Source organism: Podarcis vaucheri, assembly GCF_965113315.1.
Source record: "Podarcis vaucheri genome assembly, chromosome: 9".
Lineage (NCBI taxonomy): Eukaryota > Metazoa > Chordata > Lepidosauria > Squamata > Lacertidae > Podarcis > Podarcis vaucheri.
In genome coordinates this window covers 64985180-65011271 of record NC_138767.1, presented here as the reverse complement: position 1 = coordinate 65011271, position 26092 = coordinate 64985180, and positions in this window count along the sequence as shown.

The window sequence follows — 26092 nt, the reverse complement described above, 5'->3', positions numbered from 1 at the left end:
GATTATTCTCTTGTGGTGATGTTCCATGTTAAAGAGCAATTTGGAATCTGCAAAATTAATTTCGTGTGCTGTTTCTTTCATGTGTTGGAAAAGAGAGGAAGTTTTTTCTTCTTTTTTGACGGCATTCTTGTGTTCTGCGATACGTGCATTTATTCGTCTGTTTGTTTGTCCAATGTACGTGGCTGGGCAGACTTTGCAGGGTATTTCATAGACCCCTTGGTTTTCCAGCTGGATTTTGTCTTTTGGGTTTCTGAGGATATTGGCTATTTTTTGGTTGGTGCAGAAGGCTGTTTTGATATTGTGTTTATGGAGGATTTTGCTGATTTTGTCTGTAGTGCCCTTGATATAAGGAAGGAGGGCATCACCGGTCATCGCAAATTTGTACATGGAACACTTTGAAACCAATGCTTTAGACAAGTCAGAACACAAACCCAAACTTTGGCTCAGATATGTTGACGACACCTTTGTAATTTGGCCACACGGGAAAGAAAAACTAGATAGCTTCCTCACACATCTCAACAGCCTACACCCCAAAATACAATTCACTATGGAAATAGAAGACAACAACCAACTCCCCTTTCTTGACGTCCTAATCTACAAAAAACCTGATGGCTCCCTAGGACACACTATCTACCGGAAAAAACACACACCAACCGCTACTTACATGCACAATCACACCACCACCCTGCACAAATAAACTCCGTAGCCAAAACTCTCATCTCCAGAACCAAACGCCTGGCTGACAAAGACCACTTGACAACTGAGTTACAGAATCTCTCAAATGTGTTAATCGCCAATGGATACCAGAAAAACAGGGTTACGAAGCTAATCCAAAAAGAAACACCCCCCAAAAACCAAGACACAGAAGAAAACAATGGCATGGCCCTCCTTCCTTATATCAAGGGCACTACAGACAAAATCAGCAAAATCCTCCATAAACACAATATCAAAACAGCCTTCTGCACCAACCAAAAAATAGCCAATATCCTCAGAAACCCAAAAGACAAAATCCAGCTGGAAAACCAAGGGGTCTATGAAATACCCTGCAAAGTCTGCCCAGCCACGTACATTGGACAAACAAACAGACGAATAAATGCACGTATCGCAGAACACAAGAATGCCGTCAAAAAAGAAGAAAAAACTTCCTCTCTTTTCCAACACATGAAAGAAACAGGACATGAAATTAATTTTGCAGATTCCAAATTGCTCTTTAACATGGAACATCACCACAAGAGAATAATCATGGAAGCCATCGAGATAGAGAAACACCCTCACAACATGAACAAGCGTGACGACACGTCCCGCCTGCCAGACATCTGGAAATTAGCCCTCCCCACAAAAACCGACACCAGAACCAGAGGCACACAGAACGCCGTCACCAATCAACCACACCAGACCCAAACCCAGACCCTCTCCACAGACATATTACAGACTCCATCCAGTAGCCAAACTATAGTGGCACCTCCGGATGCTGCACCCCCCTGCAATCCCTACACAGATCTGGCTGGCACAAGGCACAAAACCATAGCTCGCCCCTATACACGAAGCCAAGCCAGAGCACAACTAAATGCAGCACAGCCATCTTCTCAGAAAAACTCTTCACAAGCTCAAGAGGTCAAGACACGAAAGCTTTAGCAACTAATCTACACTTAATGACCCACCCAGTGATATTCAGAACATCACTCATGAAATCACCCAAGATATCCCTCAAGTAATTAAGGAACAAAAGAAGAAAAGGCACACTAATCTAGGAACTTCCTCTCTGCCCAGAACGTTGGAGGCTATACACCACACCCCTCAACAGTATTTATAGGAACTCAAACACCAGACTCTGCTCTGTTCCAGTAACAAGAAGCCGAAAGCACCAGCCTGAAGATGACGAGTGAGACCTCGTCGAAACGTCGCACAGACACCCCGACTCTTACACGGGAAGACACCCGAAGACACCAAAACCTGCATATATATATATATATATATATATATATATATATATATATATATATATCAGTTATATAAAAGAACATATAAAAGAACATACACAATGTATTTTTAATACATACATACATATCTTAGGCTGACAAGCTAGCATCAAAGCATTCTTCAAGGCTATGATGGCAAGGTATTCAAGGATATGTCTGCTGTGTTTCTTGGCTGGCTGACCATCTCTGGAGATGGATGAACTTAGCCATTCATGGGAACTAAGAAAAGAGAGATGAGAGCATGGAAGGATCCTGGTAGACCGGATTTAACTGCCCCCCCCAACAATATATATATATAATATATATATTGCATCCATATTAGGGATGTGTGAATTTCTTAACCATTTCATGTGCAGCCTAAATCTCCTTCACACATACTTTATTCTCTTACACATACAAAATTAGGGGTTTTCCTATTTTTTTTGTTTGCAGGTGAACTACGCATTATTTTGGTTCTGTTCCTCATACTTACATTTGGGCATTCTCATTATGTTTCCATTATGCAAGAATCAAATTCAGCATCCAACTTTGTTGGGTAAGTAGATAGCTGTCCCTTTTGATGGCATATTCCCTTTTTTGTGGAGAATGGGGCTTTGCATAACTAAACAGTTGGCCAAGCATCAGTGATTTAGGGCTTTAGCCCAGGCTTCCTCAACCTCGGCCCTCCAGATGTTTTGGCCTACAACTCACATTATCCCTAGCTAGCAGGACCAGTGGACAGGGATGATGGGAATTGTAGTCTCAAAACATCTGGAGGGCCGAGGTTGAGGAAGCCTGTTTTAGCCAAACAAGCCATACTCAGAGTAGACCCATTGAGTAACAGTTCATGCCTAGTTTAAATCCATTGATTTCAGTAGATGTATTCCAAGTACAACTCAGTCCGCTACATATTTTGTTGCCGCAGGAGCTGAAGATCAGCCATGTTGTTTGCAAACATCGGTGTCAGCATACTGTGGTTACATTGTTACATATGATTTTTTTTAAAAAAAACTTCTTTTTGCATAGCCAAAAGAAGGGTGGACTTTGAGTATCAGAATGTGAAGTTGGAGAAATCCTCTGATTCCTATAGCAAAGTCTTAATTAATTTCTGGATGAGGAAATACTTTCACGAATGGGTGCAGTGCAGATCTGATCAGATACTTCCATAGTGTTGATCATTCATTTGAGAAGCAGAATTAAGGACTCCCAGTTGAACTGCTCAGAGACCTGTGGGTATAGGGCAGTATATGAATTCAATATATAATAATAACAGCTGCTTGACACTATTATGGGTGTTCAGCTGTTCATGTTTAGCTCTGGCTCCGTTCCCCATGATGTGGAGTTAAGTCAAGGAAACTAACTTCAATTTTCAGCACACTTACTAGAGAATAAGCTCCATTGAGCTCACTGGGATTTATGATTATGTTTTCGCTTTTTGTGTGTTTTAAAAAACTAAATCAATGTTTGTTATGTATATATCTAGCAAATATATAAAACAATACTCACAGCAATAATTTTACTGATACTGCCCTTACAACGTTTACCTAGTACCATCACATTTGTAATCTAAATTTTAAAAAGACAATTCACCTTGTTAAATCAAGTTCCATTGAGATATATAATTTAATTGTGGTAAGCACACATTTGATAATTTTAAATGATATTTAGCATGTAGAAATTTATTGAAGCCTTATGAGTAGTTAAATTTGTCAGCTGCATTATATTTCATAATTCTATAAGAGTTTTTGATTTTTAGTATCAAGTAAATACTAAACTTGTTTCAAACTCAGATATCAAATTGTTCTAAAAATGAATCATTTTATTTCATGTCTTTGTTGCATTTTAGAAAAAAAGTACTCAGTGAAATAAAATATATTTTCAGAAAGTTGTGGAGAACAAATTTTCTTACATGTAAACTGTGGAATACCAAGAGAAAGACTGGGGTTTCTGAACCAATAACTATTGAAGTACGTTCTCTAAGAAACTGTGTTAAGATCAGACGTTCAAGGGGGGGACATACTGTTCTTGCTTCCAACAAGAACCTTCTGTATTACAACTAAAAGCTTTTCAAGGGGTTACAGATAAACATCATACAAGAAAGAAAAAGCAGTTACTAAGAAGAGACAGATGACTTTTAAAGGCTTCCTTCTGAAGTGCAACGTTTTTATATACAGATGCCTTCCTTAACATTGCTAAAAATATAAAATCTATCAAACAGGCAATATTTCATAAAATCTAAGATGATTTTGGAATAAGAGTCATGCTTCACTTTGCTAAAAGAACAAGCATGATTTGCTCTGTTAAGTGGGACCATCCCAATAATGAGTCGGAATAAGGAAGTTTACTTGAGCGCTGTACACAGGGGCTACCAAACTTGCACACCTGCTTGCCCCATTATTATAGAATGATTGAGGCGAGGTCAGGCTTTCCACATCACCTCTGTTAAGTATAGTAATTTAATTCACTGAAATTTGTAAATGCTTGTATGCATTATTCTGCATTTAAATTTGATTGGTTGGTAACAGAACTCTAGCAGTTCTCATTGTTGGGATACTGCCAGGGAGACATAGGCCATCATGCCTCCATGTCGTCTCCTGGTCTCCTGTGGAAACAGTATCAGTCAGATAGTGATACGAGCCTCAGAAATAGCTGTCCACATTCCACGACTCGTGCACGCCCTTTTCGCAGAGTTTCTACAACAAAAGATTCACCCAGGAGAGCATATTTTACAGATTTATTCAACGTTGGTCAGAACAAAGGAAAAACATGCCTGCCTGCCTTCGTGTCGAGGCAACAGACTGAAAGCAAAAGCTATATACAAAACAGAAACTTCCTGTGAGCAGGGAGTACACAGGCTTGTGACACACAACAGCCTGTTCCCTTTTTAAGGTGGAACGGAAATATCCTAACACTCATGTGATTGGCTAATGTTGGTTACATTGGAGGTATCTAGTGAAGGAGAGTCTCCATTTCATGTGAAGCAAGATTACTGTGTTTTAAAATTCACTGGGAACACTGTTAAGATGAATAGAGTGTTGGAGTGCTTCTTTTCTGCTTGAAAGAGAGCAAAGCTGCAGAAAAAGGTAAAAGTGAAAATCTCTCCTAGGAACTGCAAGGCATGGCCTAATTGAGATACAGATGGCTGACAGTGCTGAGCTCTGGAAGGGGGGGCAGAATAAAGTTGTTTAAGGCTGTAAGCTCATGCTTGGATTAGCATGTGTCCGTAAATGTTATCTTTAAATTCATCTATAAGTTTCTACAAGTAAAGTTTTTTAAACTCTGGACTACTAATAAAAGGTAAAGGTAAAGGATCCCTGACAGTTAAGTCCAGTCACAAATGACTCTAGGGTTGCGGCGCTCATCTCGCTTTACTGGCCAAGGGAGCCGACGTTTGTCCGCAGACAGTTTTTGCAGGTCAGGTGGCCAGCATGACTAAGCCGCTTCTGGCGAAACCAGAGCAGTGCACGGAAACACTATTTACCTTCCCACCGGAGCAGTACCTATTTATCTACTTGCAATTTGACGTGCTTTCGAATTGCTAGGTTGGCAGGAGCTGGAACCAAGCAACGGGAGCTCACCCCGTCGCGGGGATTCAAACCGCTGACCTTCCAATCGGCAAGCCCTAGGCTCCGTGGTTATTAATGGAATGTAATTATTAATGGATTGCAAGAGGGAATTAACAAGAACTTCATAATTTTTATGGATTAATTGAAAGAATTGAACTGTGTGAAAACATTGTAATGTTTTGTGACATTGACCTTTTAAAGAGGACTCTAGCTCTGACTTATCATGGCTGTGGTGAGATACCAGCTTGTTAATAGATGGGAAAGGAATCAAAGAAGATAATGCTGGAAGTTTGCCTGGAGTTACGGTGAGACGTCAGATTTCTTTCGTTTTGGGATAAGCAAAATGGCGTGAAGCTGTGGCACAGTGACAATTGCAGTCTCTAAAGTGAAAGGGAAAATGCTGAAGATGATGGATTACAACATGAAGATAATGGTGAATGTAAAACAAACATTTCACACAGAAATCTACAGAATATAAACTCCTCTTGCAAATTAATGGATATGGAATAGTTAAATACGAACGAAAGTCATCATATCAGTGGCTATCAAAATAAAAGATTAAGACTGGAACTGTTGTATTTGGATTAACTAAGGATCAGAGGACGACGAAAGAACAACATCATTCCCTGAATACCAGAACATGGGAAGTCATCTAAAAATTTTTCATTTGGAATTGGATTAATGGCTCTTTTAATTGTAATATAATTTGGTATTGTATTAATGTGGCTTGCATTGGATTGTTATTAATGAAAAAATGATTTAACCAATAAGAACTTCGATTGTCTGGCTCTAAAGAAGAATCCCCTTGGAGCTTTTTTCAAAGGAAAATAAGGCAGAAAGTAGGAGGCAGAGGAGAAGCACCAGCACTGCTAGCACTAGTGCAGCAGTGGGGGGAAATGGAAGAGAGGAGAAGAGAATGGCTGCTGCACTGGTGTCATTACCATCCATGCAAAGATGAGGCAGGGGTGGCTGGAAGAGGTGTAGCAATGTCAGAGCCACCACTCACCTCAAAGCAGAACACTCCCATGTACTGGCTTGCTCTTAATAAATGTTTTAGGAGATTGTGGAGGTATTATCGGCACATGGAGGTTAAAGCTAGACAGAACCACTAGAGTCTGTTTTTGAAATCTTGGTAGATTCTTGATTCTGGAGTGATAAAACTCAGGGGTATATTAGCGGCTTTAGAGTATGTGTAAATCACAGAGCATGGCAGGCCCCAACAATAACACCATTTTCAGAATGGGCCCAGAATCTTCTGGCATTCTATGAATCCTGCTTTTTGTTTGAAGTGAATAAATCTCTGGACTGGAACGATGACCGAACAATTTCTGGAGTTTTTTGGCTGAAAGTTGGAACGAACCCTATTTCTGTATCAGTAGTAGGCAATGTAATGCCCTCCAGACGGTGTGAACTACAGCTCCCATCTGCTCCTACCAGCATGGCCAATGGTCAGGCATGAAACGGGTTGTAGTCCAGAACATCTGGAGGACATCAAGTAGGCTACTGCTCTTCTACATGGTAATTGTTATCATGTGATGCACCATTCATGTACAATTACTCACCACACCATTACAAATATTTGGGAAGTTTGCAGCAGTACAGTGGAACGTCCAAGTCTACAAGATGTGTTGTTAAACATGAAACAGATATTATGTGCCAGTAGTTATTAAGTGGAGCAAGTTAAAACTGCCACAGTGGAGAATGTCAAATAAACAACTAAGAGCAGGAACGGAGAAACCTGGGCATGTGAACATTTCTCCAGTCAAACTGAAAGGCTGTAACATTTTACATTATTTCTTATTTAGAAACCATGCTGTTTCACTTGAACAACATATCATGCAAGAAGTAGTCACTTCTATGCATTCGTAATGGATCAGTGAAGACTCTTTGAGAACTTGCTGCTTATCTGAGACACTTGTCTGCACATGAGAATGTGTTATGTTTGCTTCAGGTATTATAAAACAATACATGTATGGTATGTTTAGTTAAAATAACAGCCATAGTGTACATGTATACAGTTGGAAAATTTCACTTTTTCCCTGAAACTATTTGGTGAAATGGCCTCCATTTAATATCCTTTAATATCCTTTTAATATTATTGAAGGAAGAATGAGCTTAACCTCTTCTCTTAGCCTATTCCTTCTTTCATCCATCAGTATGAACCAAAATAGTATTTCATTCAACATTAAGTGCACTAAAAATTCTCAGAAAATGTATTTTTATCTGGGGAGAACTGTTAGAGAATTTCACCTCATCCCCGTAATAATATTTGTCAAAGTGTCCTTACTAGGCATGAATAATATTGGCAAGTAATTTTTATTCACCCAAGTAAAAACAGAGCAGGCAATTTTTTTTTGTCAGATGTATTGCTGTATTTCTATTTTTAACACAGCAAGGGTTAATGCACACACACACACACACAAAAAAACCCTTTGCAGTTCCAAAACACGGTTTTTCTATCACCATGGTACATACCAAGAAAGTGACTGGTGAAATGATTTATATGCAAAACCACAGCACACTGAAAAGTATTGATTAATTACACTGATCCATCAGTTTTGAGATCACTTTTCAGAAGTTCTCATATGATGTATTTAGTTCAAGGAAAATATGGAGATGGATCAAAAAGTTCAGTGTTTAATTCCCCACCCCTGGGCATAATATATATTATCCAAGCCTTATTAATCATGAGTGGTGCCACAAACTCTTTCAACCTGAACTGAAGGTTTGGTTTTTAGATATAAAAGCTCTGCAAACTCTAATACTTCCCTGAGCATTTACAATGCATATACCTACCTTTCAGTCTTAAGCTTCTTCACAGCGTTATTCTCCGTATCTCTACTTAGAGGTATGCCCAGCTGGGTAAAATGGGATTTGCACGTAGGTAAAGCACTTTAACTAAACTTCAATTTCCAGAATTGTGGGAGGGAGGAGAACAAGATACAATGAATAGTATGGAACTAATTTAAAAAAGTATAATAATAATAATAATAATAATAAATTTTATTTATATCCCGCCCTCCCCAGCCGAAGCCGGGCTCAGGGCGGCTAACAATAATAAAACAGTACAAAGGTACAACATAAACAACATTCTAAAATCATTCATTATAAAAATTAATTAATTCAAGCCACTAGCAACCATTGGGCCAGAGCTCTGCGAAGATTGCCGAGGGAGGGAGTCAGGCTGTGCCCTGGCCAAAGGCCTGGTGGAACAGCTCTGTCTTGCAGGCCCTGCGGAAGGATGTCAAGTCCCGCAGGGCCCTGGTCTCTTGTGACAGAGTGTTCCACCAGATCGGAGCCACAGCCGAAAAAGCCCTGGCTCTAGTTGAGGCCAGCCTAACTTCTCTGTGGCCTGGGACCTTCAAGATGTTTTTATTTGAAGACCGTAGGTTTCTCTGTGGGGCATACCAGGAGAGGCGGTCCCGTAGGTACGAGGGTCCTAGGCCATATAGGGCTTTAAAGGTTAAAACCAGCACCTTAAACCTGATCCTGTACTCCACCGGGAGCCAGTGCAGCTGGTATAGCACCGGGTGAATGTGATCTCGCAGCGAAGACCTCGTAAGGAGTCTCGCTGCAGCATTCTGCACCCGCTGGAGTTTCTGGGTCAGTCTCAAGGGCAGCCCCACGTAGAGCGAGTTACAATAATCCAGTCTGGAGGTGACCGTCGCGTGGATCACAGTGGCTAGGTCAGGGCGAGAGAGGTAAGGAGCCAACTGCTTAGCTTGGCGGAGATGGAAAAATGCCGCCTTTGTTATAGCTGCAATCTGCGCCTCCATGGAAAGGGAGGTGTCGAAGATTACACGCAAACTCTTAACGGACGGTGCTGGCACTAATTGCGCCCCCGCAAGAGATGGGAGTTGCCCCCCCAATCCCATATCGCCCTGTCCCAGCCACAGGACCTCTGTCTTCGAAGGATTTAGCTTCAACCGGCTCCCACGTAACCATCCAGCCACAGCTTCCAAACATCTGGTCAGTGTGTCTGGGGCCGAGTCAGGATGGCCATCCATCAACAGATAGAGTTGGGTGTCATCGGCATACTGATGACAACCCAGCCCAAAACTCCGAACAAGCTGGGCGAGGGGGCGCATAAAGATGTTGAAAAGCATCGGGGAGAGTATCGCGCCCTGAGGTACTCCACACACCAAGGAGTGGCGCGATGACAATTCCCCCCCAAGCGCCACCCTCTGTCCCCGACCAGAGAGAAACGAGCGCAGCCATTGAAGGACTGTGCCCTGGATCCCCACGTCGGTAAGGCGGTGGTCCAAAAGTTCGTGATCGACCATGTCGAAAGCTGCTGATAGATCTAGAAGAATCAGCAGCCCTGACCCGCCTCGATCCAGCTGTCTACGAAGGTCATCTGTTAGGGCGACCAGAGCCGTCTCGGTCCCATGACCAGCGCGGAAGCCAGACTGGAATGGATCCAGAGCCAATGTTTCATCCAGAAACCCACCAAGCTGTTCAGCAACCGCTCTCTCAATCACCTTACCCAGGAACGGAAGATTCGAAACCGGGCGGTAATTGGATAGATCTAAAGGATCTAATGATGTTTTCTTTAAGAGCGGGCGCACCACTGCCTCCTTCAGTTCCCCTGGGAATGTCCCCGTGCCAAGGGACAAATTGATGATATTCCCCAGGGGGGCCCGCACCTCGTCTGGACACGCTCTAATCAGCCAAGACGGGCACGGGTCGAGAGGACAAGTGGTGGGCTTTCCAGCTCGGAGGAGTCTGTCCACATCGGCTGGGGATATCCGGTCAAAGTGGTCCAATACTGGACCCGAGGACAGTCGAGGGGCCTCCAGTTCCTTTATTGTATCCAAATTGGCAGGGAGGTCATGGCGGAGCGACAAGACCTTCTCCGCAAAAAAGCTCGCAAATGCCTCACAGCCGTGTGTCAATTTGTTATTTAAATTTGGCTGTCCCTCAAGGGACGTTAAAGACCTAATAATACTAAATAATTGCGCTGGGCGAGAGCTAGCGGATGCAATGGAGGCCGAGAAGTATGACTTCTTAGCAGCCTTCACCGCCATCTCGTAGGTTTTCATAAAAGCCCTATAAGATGTTCTTGAGGCTCCGTCACGGGCACCCCGCCATACTCGCTCTAGCCGTCTGAGGTCCCGCTTCATTTTCCGAAGCTCCTCGGTAAACCAGGGAGCCCGGTTTCTGCGGGGTCGCAGAGGGCGCTTAGGTGCGATCTCATCGATGGCTGCCAGGAGCTGGGCATTCCAGCCCTCAACAAGCTCAGTCAATGAGTCGCCAGGGGGAGCAAGGTCCCGCAAGGCTTGGCGGAATCTCTCGGGGTCCATCAGCCTCTGCGGGCGAGCCCAAATTGGCTCGCCACCTAAGCAGGGTGGGGGTGGAAAGTCAATCCTGGCTTTCAGAGCGTAGTGATCAGACCATGGCACCTTCGTCGGAGGAGACATGATCACATCTATACCGACGCCAAAGATCAAATCCAGCATGTGGCCTGCTTGATGTGTGGGGCCCGAAACAAACTGGGAGAGCCCTAGTGTCGCCATGGAAGACACCAGGTCCAGAGCCTGTGAGGAGGGAGTGGCATCGGCATGGATGTTGAAGTCCCCCAATACCAATAGGTTAGGGAACTCCAAGGCCCAGCCGGCCACCGCCTCCAGCAGGCCTGACAGGGTGGCTGCTGATGCGCTAGGTGGCCGGTACACCAGCCAGACAGCCAAGCTCTCCTCGGAGCCCCACACTAGGCCAACACATTCGATGCCGGGGATCGATGGCGATGGTAGAGCCCTGAAAGGACAATCTTCCCGGATTAATAATGCCACCCCTCCCCCCCGGCCCACAGTCCGCGACTGGTGGAGGACAGAGAAACCCGGGGGCGCCATCTCTCGTAAGGTAACTGTTGCCCCTTCGCGCACCCAGGTCTCCGTCACACAAGCCAGGTCGACCCCCTGCAAGATAAAGAAATCTCGCAGGGTGGCGGTTTTATTGCCTATAGACCTGGCATTGCACAGCACCAGTGACGGAGGTGAGTAATCCTTGCTCACCCTACCCTCGTCCCTCGGGATGGGGCACAGATTGGAAAGGGTACGAGCGTATCCATATCTCGATCCCCTTCGCCTGTAACATCTGCCCCCACCGCCATACCTCCCTCGCCCCTCCACGGTAGCAATCCCAGGCCTCATAGATCTGCCCGCTAAATTGATAACTTTCACATTAGAAAGATTAAAAGCAATTTCTGATGTGTCCACATCTTATTTTATCCTTTATATTAATTTTGCATAGGCAGGAGTTTACTCTTTTTGAAGCATCAATGAAAATGAGCATTTTGTGTATTCTAATAGGTTAAGTTAGTGCTTTTTGGCCTTGTTGGGCTCCCATAGTTCTGCTCTAGTTCTAGCTGCTAAGCAAAGCTTTTCCCTTAATCTAGTTACATTGCAATAAACTAAATTGAGTTTGAAAGTCTGGTTACATATTGTTTTTTCTCTGAACTCCCAATGTAACAGAACAACAGATCTTTAAAGCAGTATTATTTATATCCTTTTAATCCGCAATGGTAGACCCGATAGAATTTTCTTCTGAGGAAAACCATATTATTTTGTGCTCTTTTGCAAAGTTAGGAGTTTTATTTCATGTTTTCTCATAAATGGGATTTGGTCTACATTGTCAGATTATTCTAAACTAATTGAAAACCTCATCTGGCATCATGAAATGCCAAATGAATTGAAGTTGGTTTCATCTCTCTGTTGCTTTGTTCTTTTAGATCAGGACATGTAGGAGAAGTTATTTGATAATGGAAATGGACTTTAAGTGGTGCACAGACAATTTGCTTAGTAAATAATTCCATGTTCTTCATAGCAATAAATTTGTCCACAGATGCGGTTTGTGTTGTTATGAAACCTGAGATAGCAGAAATAGATTTTAAAGGATATGTTGCTATGCACAGCGTTCTATGTTAGTACTGGATGGTGTAATTATTTATCTATATAGTCCCATATACATGAATAAGGTCTATTCAGGTATACACTGACAGAAATATGCCTGGCCAATGCAATCTCTTCCCTCTTCTTCATGGTGTATAGATCATGTGAATGGGATCTACTTGCATAGTATTATTCATTGAGAAACTATATGTGAACTTGCCTCTAGTCAGCCGGAACTCGCTGGAACTCAATTCCATTTTCCTCTCACTTCGGCGCCATTGCCATTATAAGAGAACAAGGGAGATGTTCATGGTGAGTTCGGGCCAAAATATGAACCACCAAGCATGCCCACTGCTTCTACAATTTCCCCTTTTGAATACATTGTTATATTTCATATTAGCTATTTGCCATTAATATTTTCAGGTGGAGAGGGCTTTCTCTGTGGGAGCCCCTAGATCAGGGGTCAGCAAACTTTTTCAGCAGGGGGCGGGTACACTGTCCCTCAGACCTTGGGCAGGGACAGGACTATACTTTTTTTTGGGGGGGTGAACAAATTCCTATGCCCCACAAATAACCCAGAGATGCTTTTTAAATAAAAGCACACATTCCACTCATGTAAAATCACGCTGATTCCCGGACCATCCGCAGGCCGGCGTTAGAAGGCGATTGGGCCGGATCCGGCCCCCGGGCCTTAGTTTGCCTACCAATGCCCTAGATTCACAGAGGTGAATCTAACAACTTCCTTGTATCCCTTTTGCTCCTTGTTTTGCGGGACCCACCTCTGTTGCTGAGTTCATACTCTTCTGTTCTATTTGACTGTATATTGTAACCCTTAACTGTATATTGTATATTGTAACTGTATATTGTAACTGTATATTGTAACCCTTAATTGAATCACAAAGGCAGAGGAGCTTTGGAACTCTGAATGAACGGCGTTTGTGTTTTGTTCCTTACTCTCAGTTTTATAATCTGAAGTTCCATTGTATTTTTTCAGAAGTCTACTAAAGTTTCCATCCCCCACATACTATGTAATTCTCATTTGTCTACCATACATAGACATCCTTGATAGTTGTCGCAACTAGTTATTATTCACGGGGTGGGGGGGAGTTGATGTGCAGAATGCATCCTAACCTCTAGTCTCTTGTTCATTAGTTTGTGAAATGTTTCCAGTGAGAAGCAAACTTTCCCAACACATTTTTTAGCTTAATTAAATCACTACGTAACAAAACAGGAAACTTGGGTAATCAGTCATGCTTATTAAAATATGTTTCAAAAAGTACATCACAGAAAGTACATCCTTGTAAATCAAAAACATATAGTTAACCAGCTGCCAGATAATTTGCAATCAATTATCTTATTAAGAATGTGTGAACCATGTCCCCCTTTTCCTGCAATTTTAAAAACTTTTCAGTCCCATGCCCTAGATTTCCACAAAAATCTGAGTGAGCATCTCAGATACTCTTTCTTGTAAGAACTGCAATGTAAAGTTATGGCCTGTAACAATCAGGTGCTGTCCATTCCTTGAAAGCACTGAGACAGAACTTATGTTCATACACTATCCAAATAAGAAATCAACACCATTTTAATGCATTTAATAATCTTTGCAGGCTCTGAGACAACAGCCACTAGGATTCAAGTTTGCATTTGCTGCTAAGGCTTGAAATCAGGTCTCCAACTTTGCAGAACAGAAGCAAACAGCGTCCCCGTATCTCTGGACTGCAGCATCCATAAGGAAAAACAGCCATCCCAGGAGTGTCAAATAGCAGACTGCTCACTCAAAATTGTGAGGAGAGAAGAACTTATTTGATAAATTGTGGAAATGCCACCAAATTTTGACAAAGGGGGGAAAAATGAGGCAGACCTGACAGTTGCTTCTTGAGAGAAACAACTGGGAAATTTAGAGTGAACTGTCTATACAGCTCTATATGGAACAAAGGAGAAAGCATTAATAAAACAATTTTGTTCCCTTCTATCTTTTCTCCAGTGCTGGATTCCATAATGGGAGTTCAGGGATGATGAACAAACACTCAGTGATGTGTGGACATCCTTGGGACACAGCAATATATGGTGGCATGTTTGATGAACTTGTTTGTTGAAGTAAATAAATCCCTCGTTCATATACTCAGTTATTTGCTCCCTCTGTATTCCTGAGCTGAATATTTTAACGGGAGTCTCGCCTGCCTCAATAATTCAAATTTTTTATTCCAGACCTCCATCACAGGTAAGCACAATTTTACCATAAGTGAGAATGACCTTGCTCACTTTTCTTGGACATTACTAGGCTTTCCGTTAGTAGCCCCGCAACCTGGTTCTCATGAAAATTAGCAAGAGTTTGTTCTATGTTGACAAAACATCATCTTTCTCATTAGGCTCGTCATGTTTGTACAGGGAGGGAAAACATTCAAAAAGCATACCCACTGATGGTGTGGTTTGTGTGGTGTTTGCACATAGAACAATGCTCAGGTCATTAGTCACCAAGGGAAATTCCAGATCACCTCTGCAGCTGGTCTTATCTTTGTGTTTATGCCATCAAAACCATTAATTGAAATGTCTTTGTGCTGTTGTCATGACCGCATGGCACAATAATACGTATGTTTCATGATGAGATACAGGAGCTTACAACTTCATTTGGATATATCAGCACCAAACAGGCACGGGAGCGCCATATGCCAGTAAATATTTATTTATTAAACAGGTTCATCACACCCAACACAGCTGAGTGGTTGTGGTACCTTTTACCTCATAGCTCTAACCTGCTGTCCATGATTACATGCATCAAGTGTTTGCACTTGTAAATGGTTCTGCTTTGAGATGATTTTTTTAGAGCCAAACCAGAATTTTTAGCCAGCTCTCCTTTGAGGGTTCTTTGGATGGACTGTGAAACATAGCCTTCCAAAAGGGAGGGAGACAATTCTCCAACATTTTCTGGGGGTGGGGTGGGGCTGTTGTTCCTTTTTTTTTTTTTTTTTTACTAAGCATTGAGTTTGCTGATGTTTCTGCATTTCCCTTTGGTTAATAATACAGTGGTACCTCTGGTTGCGAATGGGATCCATTCCGGAGGTCCGTTTTCAAACTGAAAAGAACGCAATCTGCGTCTGAGTGTCTGCGTGTGAGCGGGTTGTGATTCGCCACTTCTGCACATTCGTGTGATGTCATTTTGCGCATCTGCGCATGCGCATGCACGAGCGGTGAAACACAGAAGTAGCCCGTTCTATTACTTCCAGGTTGCCGCAGGACGCAACCTGAAAACGTGCAACCTGAAGCAAACGTAACATGAGGTATGATTGTAATAATAATAATAATAATAATAATAATAATAATAATAATAATAATTTATTTATATCCCGCCCATCTGATGATGATGATGAAATAGACTATAGAGTAGACTGCAAATATGAAATAGATGGTAGGGTTGATTGGAGTCCTTCATCAAGCTCTTTAAATAGCTCCAACACTGCTCAGACCCAAGCCACACACAGAAAAGAGATACAGTGGTGCGCCGCAAGACGAATGCCTCGCAAGACGGAAAACTCGCTAGACGAAAGAGTTTTCCGTTTTGGAGGTGCTTCGCAAAACAAATCTCCTATGGGCTTGCTTCACAAGACGAAAATGTCTTGCGAGTTCCTGCGGGTTTTTTCCCCTTCCCCCCTTTTTCTAAGCCGCTAAGCCACTTATCAGCTGATCCGCTAAGCCGCTAAGCCGCTAAGCCGCTAAAAGCCGCTAACAGTGCTAATCCGCTAATCCGTCAATGGGCTTGCTTCGCAAGACGAAAAAACCGCTAGACGAAGAGAATCACAGAACGGATTCTTTTCGTCTTGCGAGGCACCACTGTAACTGAATGCCACTGAGCTACATCTTCTCTTATACTTTTAGTTGGAGCATGTGACATGACGTCGCTGTGTTAGCATTTGCTCACTCCTCTAAGAGGCAGCCCATGAAGCAAAGCAGGTTGGGAAATGCTAATGTGACAATGCCTATGACTAAGTTTTCAAGTACACATTTCCAGGAATACATGGAGGGGGGGTGAAAGCTTGTGATGCTCTTGTTTCTCCCCGCATCCTGTTGTTTTGTCGTAACCCAATTATTTTCAGGGTCAAGAAGCTACTCACTGTGGTGCATATAACTCATAAGGAGGTCTCATAAGTAAATATTCCTCAGCTTGGCATTTAAGTTGTATTTTATTTTATTGTAAATCATTATCTCCTGTGTGTGTGTAAACTTCCTATAATGGGTAGTATACAAAATTATTTCAAATAAATAAATAAATAAAATCACTTTCCCTCATACTTTGGGAAATGGAGCAGGAAAACATCCAGTGGTGAACACTAATCATATGTGCTGTTTCAAAGTTGTATTTTCCCCCTTCCCATGAAGTATTGCGCATATAGCTCAAGAATGGAAATCCTTGAAGGTGGAAAGTAGGCATCAGAAAGAGAAGTTTGTGGAACTGATGCTCATCTAAGTGATATGAAATTCTCTTTGGGGTGCGAAGTTCATGGGCTGGGGTGGGAAATCACATAAATGAAATTATGGATTTGCTCTTTGGACCTCTCCCAAATCAGGAATTAGGCCAGTCATCCCTAATCTAATCATATCTGAATATAGTCTTGACTGGCTAATCCATCGTCTAGAGTTAAACATTATTATTATTATTATTATTATTATTCTTATAGACAGCATCTTAAAAAGCAGAGACATCACCTTGCCAACAAAGGTCCGTATAGTTAAAGCTATGGTTTTCCCAGTAGTGATGTATGGAAGTGAGAGCTGGACCATCAAGAAGGCTGATCGCCGAAGAATGGATGCTTTTGAATTATGGTGCTGGAGGAGACTCTTGAGAGTCCCATGGACTGCAAGAAGATCAAACCTATCCACTCTTAAGGAAATCAGCCCTGAGTGCTCACTGGAAGGACAGATCCTGAAGTTGAGACTTCAATACTTTGGCCACCTCATGAGAAGAGAAGACTTCCTGGAAAAGACCCTGATGTTGGGAAAGATGGAGGGCACAAGGAGAAGGGGACAACAGAGGACGAGATGGTTGGATAGTGTTCTCGAAGCTACCAGCATGAGTTTGACCAAACTGTGGGAGGCAGTGGAAGACGGGAGTGCCTGGTGTGCTCTTGTCCATGGGGTCACGAAGAGTCGGACACGACTAAACGACTAAACAACAACATTATTATTATTATTATTATTATTATTATTATTATTATTATTATGCCCCCCTGCTCATTGCTTTAGATGTGTGAGCATAGCACTAAGTGCCTCAGCTTCAGAATCAGTGACTTCCATTTCTCCACATGCCAGGCTGATTCACACTTCCTGGCAGTGTAATTCTTTCCACACAAAGAGATGTGATTCATGCCTACAAAACCATCATTTGACCTGAAGAGTTAGTTGTATTTGTGTGGGAAGAAGAACCCCATCATTGGCTCTGCCTACGTGATTCCTTCATGCACAAATTACTAGTCAAAGGGAAAGAGCTCTCAACTTGCTTCCTGTGAGTAAGAACTGGTTGTCATTTAGATCAGCCATATTTTCAGCATGGCACTATTTAGTACTATAAACTTTACAAAAAAATACAGAAGCAAAGTATTCACTAAGCATCTGTGCCATACCCAAGCTGTCTTAATATTGTTTCCATCCTTAGTGTATGATTTTTTTTGGCTGACAGCCAAAGAGCTGCTTTAGTTTAGTCTAATGGTACATGCACATTCTTTGTGCAATTTTTTTAAAAGGCTACCATACCACATCACAAACAGCATTGTCTTAAACCCTGTATGTAGCCTTCATTTAGAAAATGTATGAAACCTTTGGCCCTTCAGAGGTAAAGGTAAGGGATCCCTGGACAGTTAAGTCCAGTCAAAGGCAACCATGGGGTTGCAGTACTCATCTCACTTTCAGGCCGAGGGAGCCAGTGTTTGTCCATAGACAGCTTTCCAAGTCATGTGGCCAGCAGGACTAAACCACTTCTGGCGCAACGGAACACGGTGATGGAAACCAGAGCACACGGAAACACTGTTTACCTTCCCGCTGCAATGGTACCTATTTATTAACTTGCACTTGTGTGCTTTCAAACTGCTAAGTCGGCAGAAGCTGGGGCAGTGCAATGGGAGCTCACCCCATTGCTCAGATTCGAACCACTGACCTTCTCTGCCATTGGCATCCTTGCTAGGGCTGAAGGGAGTTGTAGTTCAGCACATCTGCAGGGCCAGAGGTTTTCCACTCCTGCTTTAGAATATGAGGAACTCCCGCCCCCTTGCATTTTCCCCTTCCCATATCCTATATATGACTCTGCTCCTAAACATGTGGAGTTTGCAATGAAACAAATGTGTTTTATGGTTGGAGTGAAAAATGATTATTCATCCAGTTAAATCTGATCATTTTGTCTCGTTGGGTTTGTGTGTGTGCACATTTAAAAAAACTTGCTTGGAATGCAGATTGTAAACATATGCACTGTTGCTCTGAATATGTTTTTTGCCATTTTCAGCATTCAAGGTTGTTAGCTCCTTAGACCAGTTTACTTCATTAGCCTGCATAGCTCCAGAAAGCTTACCTTTGGAAAAAATAAATAGCTTAGCTACAGCTTGAGTTCCAATTGACCATCCAATTGCCCTAGTTATTTCCCAAAGTAACTTGCTCCATTATATTTCCATTATATTCCTGATGCTCTTCTTACTTGCAATACTTTTTACGGGGATAACTTCTGAAATGAATTTTTGAATTGGCATGCAGTTGTCAGTCCATTCTCTTCTTTTTAATGCATGTACTCACGTGATGCATATTCCTTAAAACATTTCAGAGTGGGATTGATTCCTGCAACATTCCTTTCTGTGTTTTGAACGTTAGTGCTCAAGTTAATCTGTAGCTTCAGGGGGGACTGAAAAAAAGTTGAAAACGTGCAGCACCAGTAAAAGCAATGTCTAGAAATTGCAAGCAGAAGAAGATCTGCTCCATGGTGCTGCTACACAAACAAAGCCAGGTCATTTGGAATCCAACAGTCCAGATGAGGAGCATTATATAAGCTCTTCTAGTGGCGCCTTGTCCAGACTCTAAGACAACCTGGTGCCGTTCAGGTGGTATGAATGACAACTCCCATCAGCCCTGGCCGGCAAAGCCATATTCCAAAACATCTTCAGGACCCTAGGGGAGGGCTGGCTGACCTAGGGGGCAAAATTAAAATGCGCAAGGAATGATGCAGGGGAACACATCCACTGAATGAAAAAAGAATGGGAGAATTTCAGTAGCTGCTGACATGAGGAGCGTCTGTAACATAACATGACATTATTTATATTGGTATTTCCTTGGAGGAATGTGATAGAGAGGTGGTGTTGGTGGTAGGGAAATGTGTGCTCTTATTTAAACAATAAGCACATGCTAAGGCAGCTGGCGCAGTCTTCTGGGACAGAATATATGGGTCAGCATATTGCATCATCGGCACTTTTCCTCTCTAGTCAAGCCACCTGCCTGAGTAAACAGACAACATGGGGCCCCAGTGCAACAAAATTACATTATTAAAGAGGCAGCTTTCTGGATTTGTGGCCTACTTAGACGTATTTTTTTCCCCCAGAAGCCAACTAAACCTTGTCATGAGGAAGTCCTGCTCTTTATAAATATACTTCAAGCAAGCACCTCGTTCCTTTAGCTGTCATGGAAATACGAGCAACAGCAAAATTACTAGCCACGGTAGACAATAAACTTAAGTGGCATTCCTTTCTCCTTTTTAAAATCCCTTCCGATATAATTTATTAATCATTTCTATAGCATGTTTTGGTTTGCAGTGTGTGCTTTGTGTCCTCCCCTCTCCAACCCACACTGTGTTTCATTTTTGCAACAGCACTGACAGATTGGTTGTGCTGAGAATGACTTTCTGAATACTACCCATGGAGTTGCATGCCTGAGAAAGGATTCTTGCTGAGGGCCTAAGGCTGTCAGTGTTTTTCCTGGCAGGTTTTCTGTGCTTTAGTACCGTAACTATGCAGGAATCAGAAATTCAACTGGTGCAGCAGTGCTTACCTGTGATGGGGAAAATTAAAATTTAAAAGATACACAAGCCAAGGAGGTGGGAATGACACCGTATATCAATTTTCCTGTGTGAAACCCAATGCTCTGTACATTGCACTATACTGTACCCCAGTATGGAAAGGGGAACAAATACAAGGCTAGTTAAAAGTATTATGTTCACAAATATATATATTGAGTGAAAAACTTTAGTGCCTGAACTACAGAGAACTAGAACATGATACATATTCTACACTTACACTATGTACGGCATATTTCTGCCGATCCTGAATGATATTTTGCCCAGTGTGGGCCTCAGACCCATGGCTCTGAGATTAAGAGTCTGATGTTCTACTGACTGAGCTATCCCAGCTTGACCGCTGGCATGAAAAGGCATGCTTGGAACAGAGATACTATGATTTGCTTAAGCAGTAGCCTACTGTCTGTTTCTTTCTGTCTCAGAATCTATTGCTTTCATGCAATAAGTCAATCCTACTGAATTTAAAGAGCAGCTACCCCAATCTGATAAAAAGCAAACAAAAACCAAGCACAAACCAACCCCCCAAAGAAAACAATCAAAGTAATTGGAGACAGATGGGCTAAGCAAAATGCAGCGTAAGCGTGAATAGGAGCTAAAAGACCACATGGAAATCTGAAAGTCAAAGCTATTCTCGTTGGAATGAGTTGTTATGAGTTGGCCTGCAATGAAAGCTCTTGGATGTTTAGAAGGCTAGCTCAAGATCTAGGTTTCGCAAATTAATCAACATATTCATGTTGTGAAAAAGGTTATTCGAGGCACAATGTTGGCTGAATATTAATTTATGAGACCAATCATCACTCTGCTGAAGTGATGTTTCACATCTTCAAATGGAGAAACAACAAAAAAAGTTTTAAAATTTAGATGCTATTGAATATAATTCCCTCCATCAAATTAATTATTTTTGCATTTGAATTAAGATGGCTACATTTTATCTTGATTGATGCTGTTGGGTCCAGAATTTCAAAATAACAGGGGGAAATGTGTGTTGGCAGTGGATTATCTATAATTTTGGCAGCATGACAAGTTTTAGCAAACAGGTTTCTGGCAATGTGATATTGGTGTTTGAAACACGACTGATATATTTAAAGCAGGGGAAAGCATTTGATGGTTGAGTGTTTGTTTCAGAGCAGCAGCTAAGATGTGGTGCGTGTTTATGTATCAACAGACTATGTATAGATCTACAGGTTTGAATTAATATCTCGTCTGCATGTATTTGTGGTGCAACCCTATTGTCTGTTTGCAGAAGTCAGGACACTCTTGTCCTCTGTGGGACAAGAGATCTGATTATCGTTGAGGAGGTCAATCTGGTCTGTATCACTGAGACCTGGGTGGGTGAGCAGAATGGTGTTAGCTTCACCCAATTGTGCCCACCTCAGGGCAGCATCAGGGAAGACTTGAGGGTTGGGGGTTGGGGGTTGCTGTGGTCTATAGAGATTCCATTTCTCTTTCCAGGCTCTCTGTCCAGGGATCTAGAGTGTGTGTTCCTGGCATTGGACAATTGGGACAGATTAGGGATTGTGCTGGTTACTGCCACCTCACTGCCCAGAAGTCTCCATGCCTGAGCTGATAAAGCTGGATTTGGAAGCAGTGTTGAGGACTCCCAGACTGCTAGTTCTGGGGGACTTCAACTTCCATGCTGAGGCAACTGACTTTGGGGTAGCTCAGGACTTCGTGACTGCTATGATGACCATGGGCTTGTCTCAGGATGTCACTGGCTCAACACATGAGGCAAGTGATACTCTGAGCTATTTTTTAGAAAGACCCAGAAAGTTGTCAATCTTTTTTTTACAAAAATGCCAAAAAACCACAATTTTTCAATTGACTTGCCCAAGATGCAGGACAAAGCACTGCCTTTCAGCCCTAGGGATATTGACACCAGTCCCTTTTCATAGTCAGATCTCTTCCTGTTCAGATTTAGGCTTTGAGCACCTATTCCCCTCTGTAGAGGCAGGGGATCTATTAGGATGGTCCACCCTCAGAGGCTGATGGATCCAATGGCTTTCCAGATTTTCTGGCTGATATGACTGATGCTCCTGTCAAAGTCCTGGCTGACCTCTGGAACATCTGAATGCTCAGCCTGCTCAGCTCCCTGGTGTATTCCAGAGCTTAGGGTGAGGAAACAAGCTGGGATACGGCTCGAACACAAGTGAAGGAAAGATCTGGCTGAATGCAACCAGCCTCCATTGCATCCTCACTTTGTCGTCCAGCAGAGCTCTTCCGAGTCGTACGGGGCCTTTTACAGTCTGGCCCAAAGGAGGTGGTAGAACCAGTAGTAGCTCGCTGCGACTTATTGCAAAGCATTGTAAGTTCCTTCAATTCCCTTCACAGGTTTCCCTTCTTATTTCTTCTACATCATGCCAGCAAACTTGTTAAGGAGAGGAATATAATTAGTCAATTCACAGACATGTGGAACATGCTGTTGAAGATGTTAGGTATGATAGGGCAATATATTTATCAATGTCTTATGTGTGTTTCCTCAGCTTACTTCACAAAGGTGTCCTGCAGGCTGCCCACCTAGCAAATATGTCACCAGTAGAATAAAGATGTACATTCTTTTAAAATGATAATAATGAAATATTTCCTGTCAAGAGCTTAATCTTTCTGTTGAAAAAATGTTGTTGAGGAGGCTGTTTCTTAACTTTCGGTAGATAATTTGCTTCGGTGATTAAAGGATTAGCCACACACCACTAATCTTACTGTGGGGATTTGTATTCAAATGTCCAAGATGCAGGAACATTTCCATCATACTCTTCTCTAGCCGAGTAAATATTTGTAATTATTCAGAGCTTGATCTTCTCATTACATGACCCAGCACCGAATTTTTTTAAAAAATGTCATGGTGCTCAAGCTTTAACATGAAGGTGTTTGAAATACTGGTGTACTCCCAACCTTTTAGATCAAAAATTCAGTCTAGGTTGAGTGGGATAGATAAACCTGCTGTGGGTGCTCTGAGTTCTCAAGGATTACCTCCCTTCAGAAGAGGGAGGCAAATATACGTTGTTTACTATGATACAAAATATGCTTTCAGCAGCCCAAATCTTGGTTATGTCCTCTTGATAGGATTCGGTATGTTTTCTCCAACATTTAGCTCCGCATTAATGGAATTTAATGGTGGAATTTCCTATTGAGTTCATGGTAGAGGTAAGTTATGAACTCAGGATTTCTTGATTGGTAGCTCAGTTTTTCTTGGCCACTATGCATGGGCAAAACATCTGAGGATATTCCCCCCCCCCTTTAGGAGTTCCTATCAGTGACATTTTATACACTTTAACTTTTAATAAATGCAATATGTTAGCAAATCACCGCCAGCTGCTTGTGACAGAAGAGCTGTTTATAGGCATCTTATTTTGACTCATAATGCCCCAAATCCCAACACTGGATCAGAGACTTCTGATAGTAGAAGAAAAAAAGCTGGCTGGAAAACCTATCCATATTTACCTAATTTAATCAAACCCAGACATAGGACTGCATTAGTTTACTCAACCACAGCCAACAAGATGGTGCAGAAACTGATAGTAAATAACCCCTGAGCTGGGTCTAGCCCATGATAAATTTCTTTTTCTTTTTTAAATAATATTTATTACTTTTAAACCTTACAAAAAGAAGAAAAGAAGAAGAAGAAGAAGAAGAAGAAGAAGAAGAAGAAGAAGAAGAAAAACATACAGTACAATATATAAACAATACACAACACAACATTAACACATTAAACAAAACAAAACAAAAACAAATCAATAAATACACATCATACATCTCAATATCCTCTCTTTCATTCCCTTGTTTCATCAACCTCCTCTCACCTCCCTTTTTGTATTCCATTTCTATTAATTATTTAAGCAAATCCTTTCCATCTTTCTCTATTTTCTGTCATATGGTTATCTTAACATATTTTAACCTTATTTTCCATTAAAACTATAATACTTATTTATACTTAATTCCTTAAAACATTTCTACTAAAGCCATATAATTTCCTTCCAACATTTTTCTAACACTCATTAATTTTACATTATTTCCATATATAAATTTTAAACTTTTTCCAATATTCTTCCACCGTCTCTTCTCCCTGGTCTCGGATTCTGCCAGTCCTTTCTGTCAATTCCATATAGTCCATCAACCTGGTGATCTTCTGTCCGAGGCTCTTAACTCTTTTCCAAGTCCCTTCTGCGAGTCTTCTTCATGTTTATACATGCACTTTACTTTGTCTTCTCCTGATCTTGTTCTTATTTTCCTTCCTTTGATGCTGAAAGGTAAATCTCGGGGAAATTCCCACCTGACAATGTTTTTATTCCTTCTCGACAAGTCAGCCAAATCTCCATAGTTAAAAGTAAAATTCACAAGATATTTCCAGTCGTATTTCAAAGTTCCTCCAAGTCTGGCAGTCCCCACAACTCCAGTCTCCTCCTGACCCAAGTCCAGGTCCCAAAGGTCAATAAATCCCTGCATGAAGGGATCTATCCAACTTTCCTTCTCCAGTCCAAGCGGGGCTCCAATCCTCACAGTCTGGCTTTCTCTAAATTCAGTCGTAACAGGCATCCACTTATAGTCATCAAATTGCATACGCGAGGCTGGGGCTCCAACAACTTTCTCCCCCGCCTTCTCCTCAGTTTGCCATGTCAAAGTAGATCCCTGTATCGATTCCTGAGTAGTTTCTGTATTAATATTCACTTTTTGTCCCAAGTTGGTCACTTTTTGTTCCAAGTTATCAATTTTTATAATCATCACATCCGTCTTCCTATGGAGCTGTTCCAGTGAGTCATTAATCTTACATAATGCAACCACTAAGGCTTCTTCTGTCAACATTCTTAGCGGTCCAAGGTCAATCCCAGATTCTCACGGTCTTGTCTTACAGCTGGAAATTCCCCCAGTTCCACTCATGTAACAATTTCAAAGGTTCCTCTAGGGGGAAACAATTTCTATTTGTATCAATCCTTTTAAGCACAGTTCCAACAATAAAGCTAGTTTCAATTTTCAATTACATTTACTCCTTTTTAAACGCAGAAGGAGACAATGGAAACAATGTATTTCTCTTCTTTAACTTACTGTCAACAAATGATCTAGTCACAGTCAATGAGCATATCCAAAAACTTCAGTCTTACTAGCAGCCCGTTTCCAGGTTCAGAGCGGTGGTAATTTGACTTTCTTCACTCTCTCCTGCAGACTTACGAGGTCTAAAAATTCCCTCCTCTCCTCCTGCTTCCAAGGGGGGGTTGATGATTTTAGCCGATGGAAGTTTAATCCTTTATGAAAAGCTTTCCAAGACTTTAGCTTGCAGCCTTTTTTGCTTCAGTCTATTTACAAAAGGGGAAGGTGGACTTCCTGTTTGAAACCTCCCCGTTTTGGTACCAAATTAAGACGTTTAAAAATCCAATTTTCCGTTCTACTCACGGGTAGTTGTTTTAAGATCAAATTGTCCACAGGAAAAGGTCGGCGCTCTCTGGCAACAGTAATGCGGCTTCACTCCATGAAAGAAGCAGTCAATTCGAAGCACCGCGCCACTCACCCCACATCGCTCCGGATCCCCAAAACTGGGTTTCCCCGCAAGTAGGGGAGGCGCAAAAGGTGCCAGCCGAATCCCACATTCACAGGCTTCTCCTGCCTGTGATTTTTTGTGGGTCCCCGCCTTCGCCGTGGCGGCCAGACCCT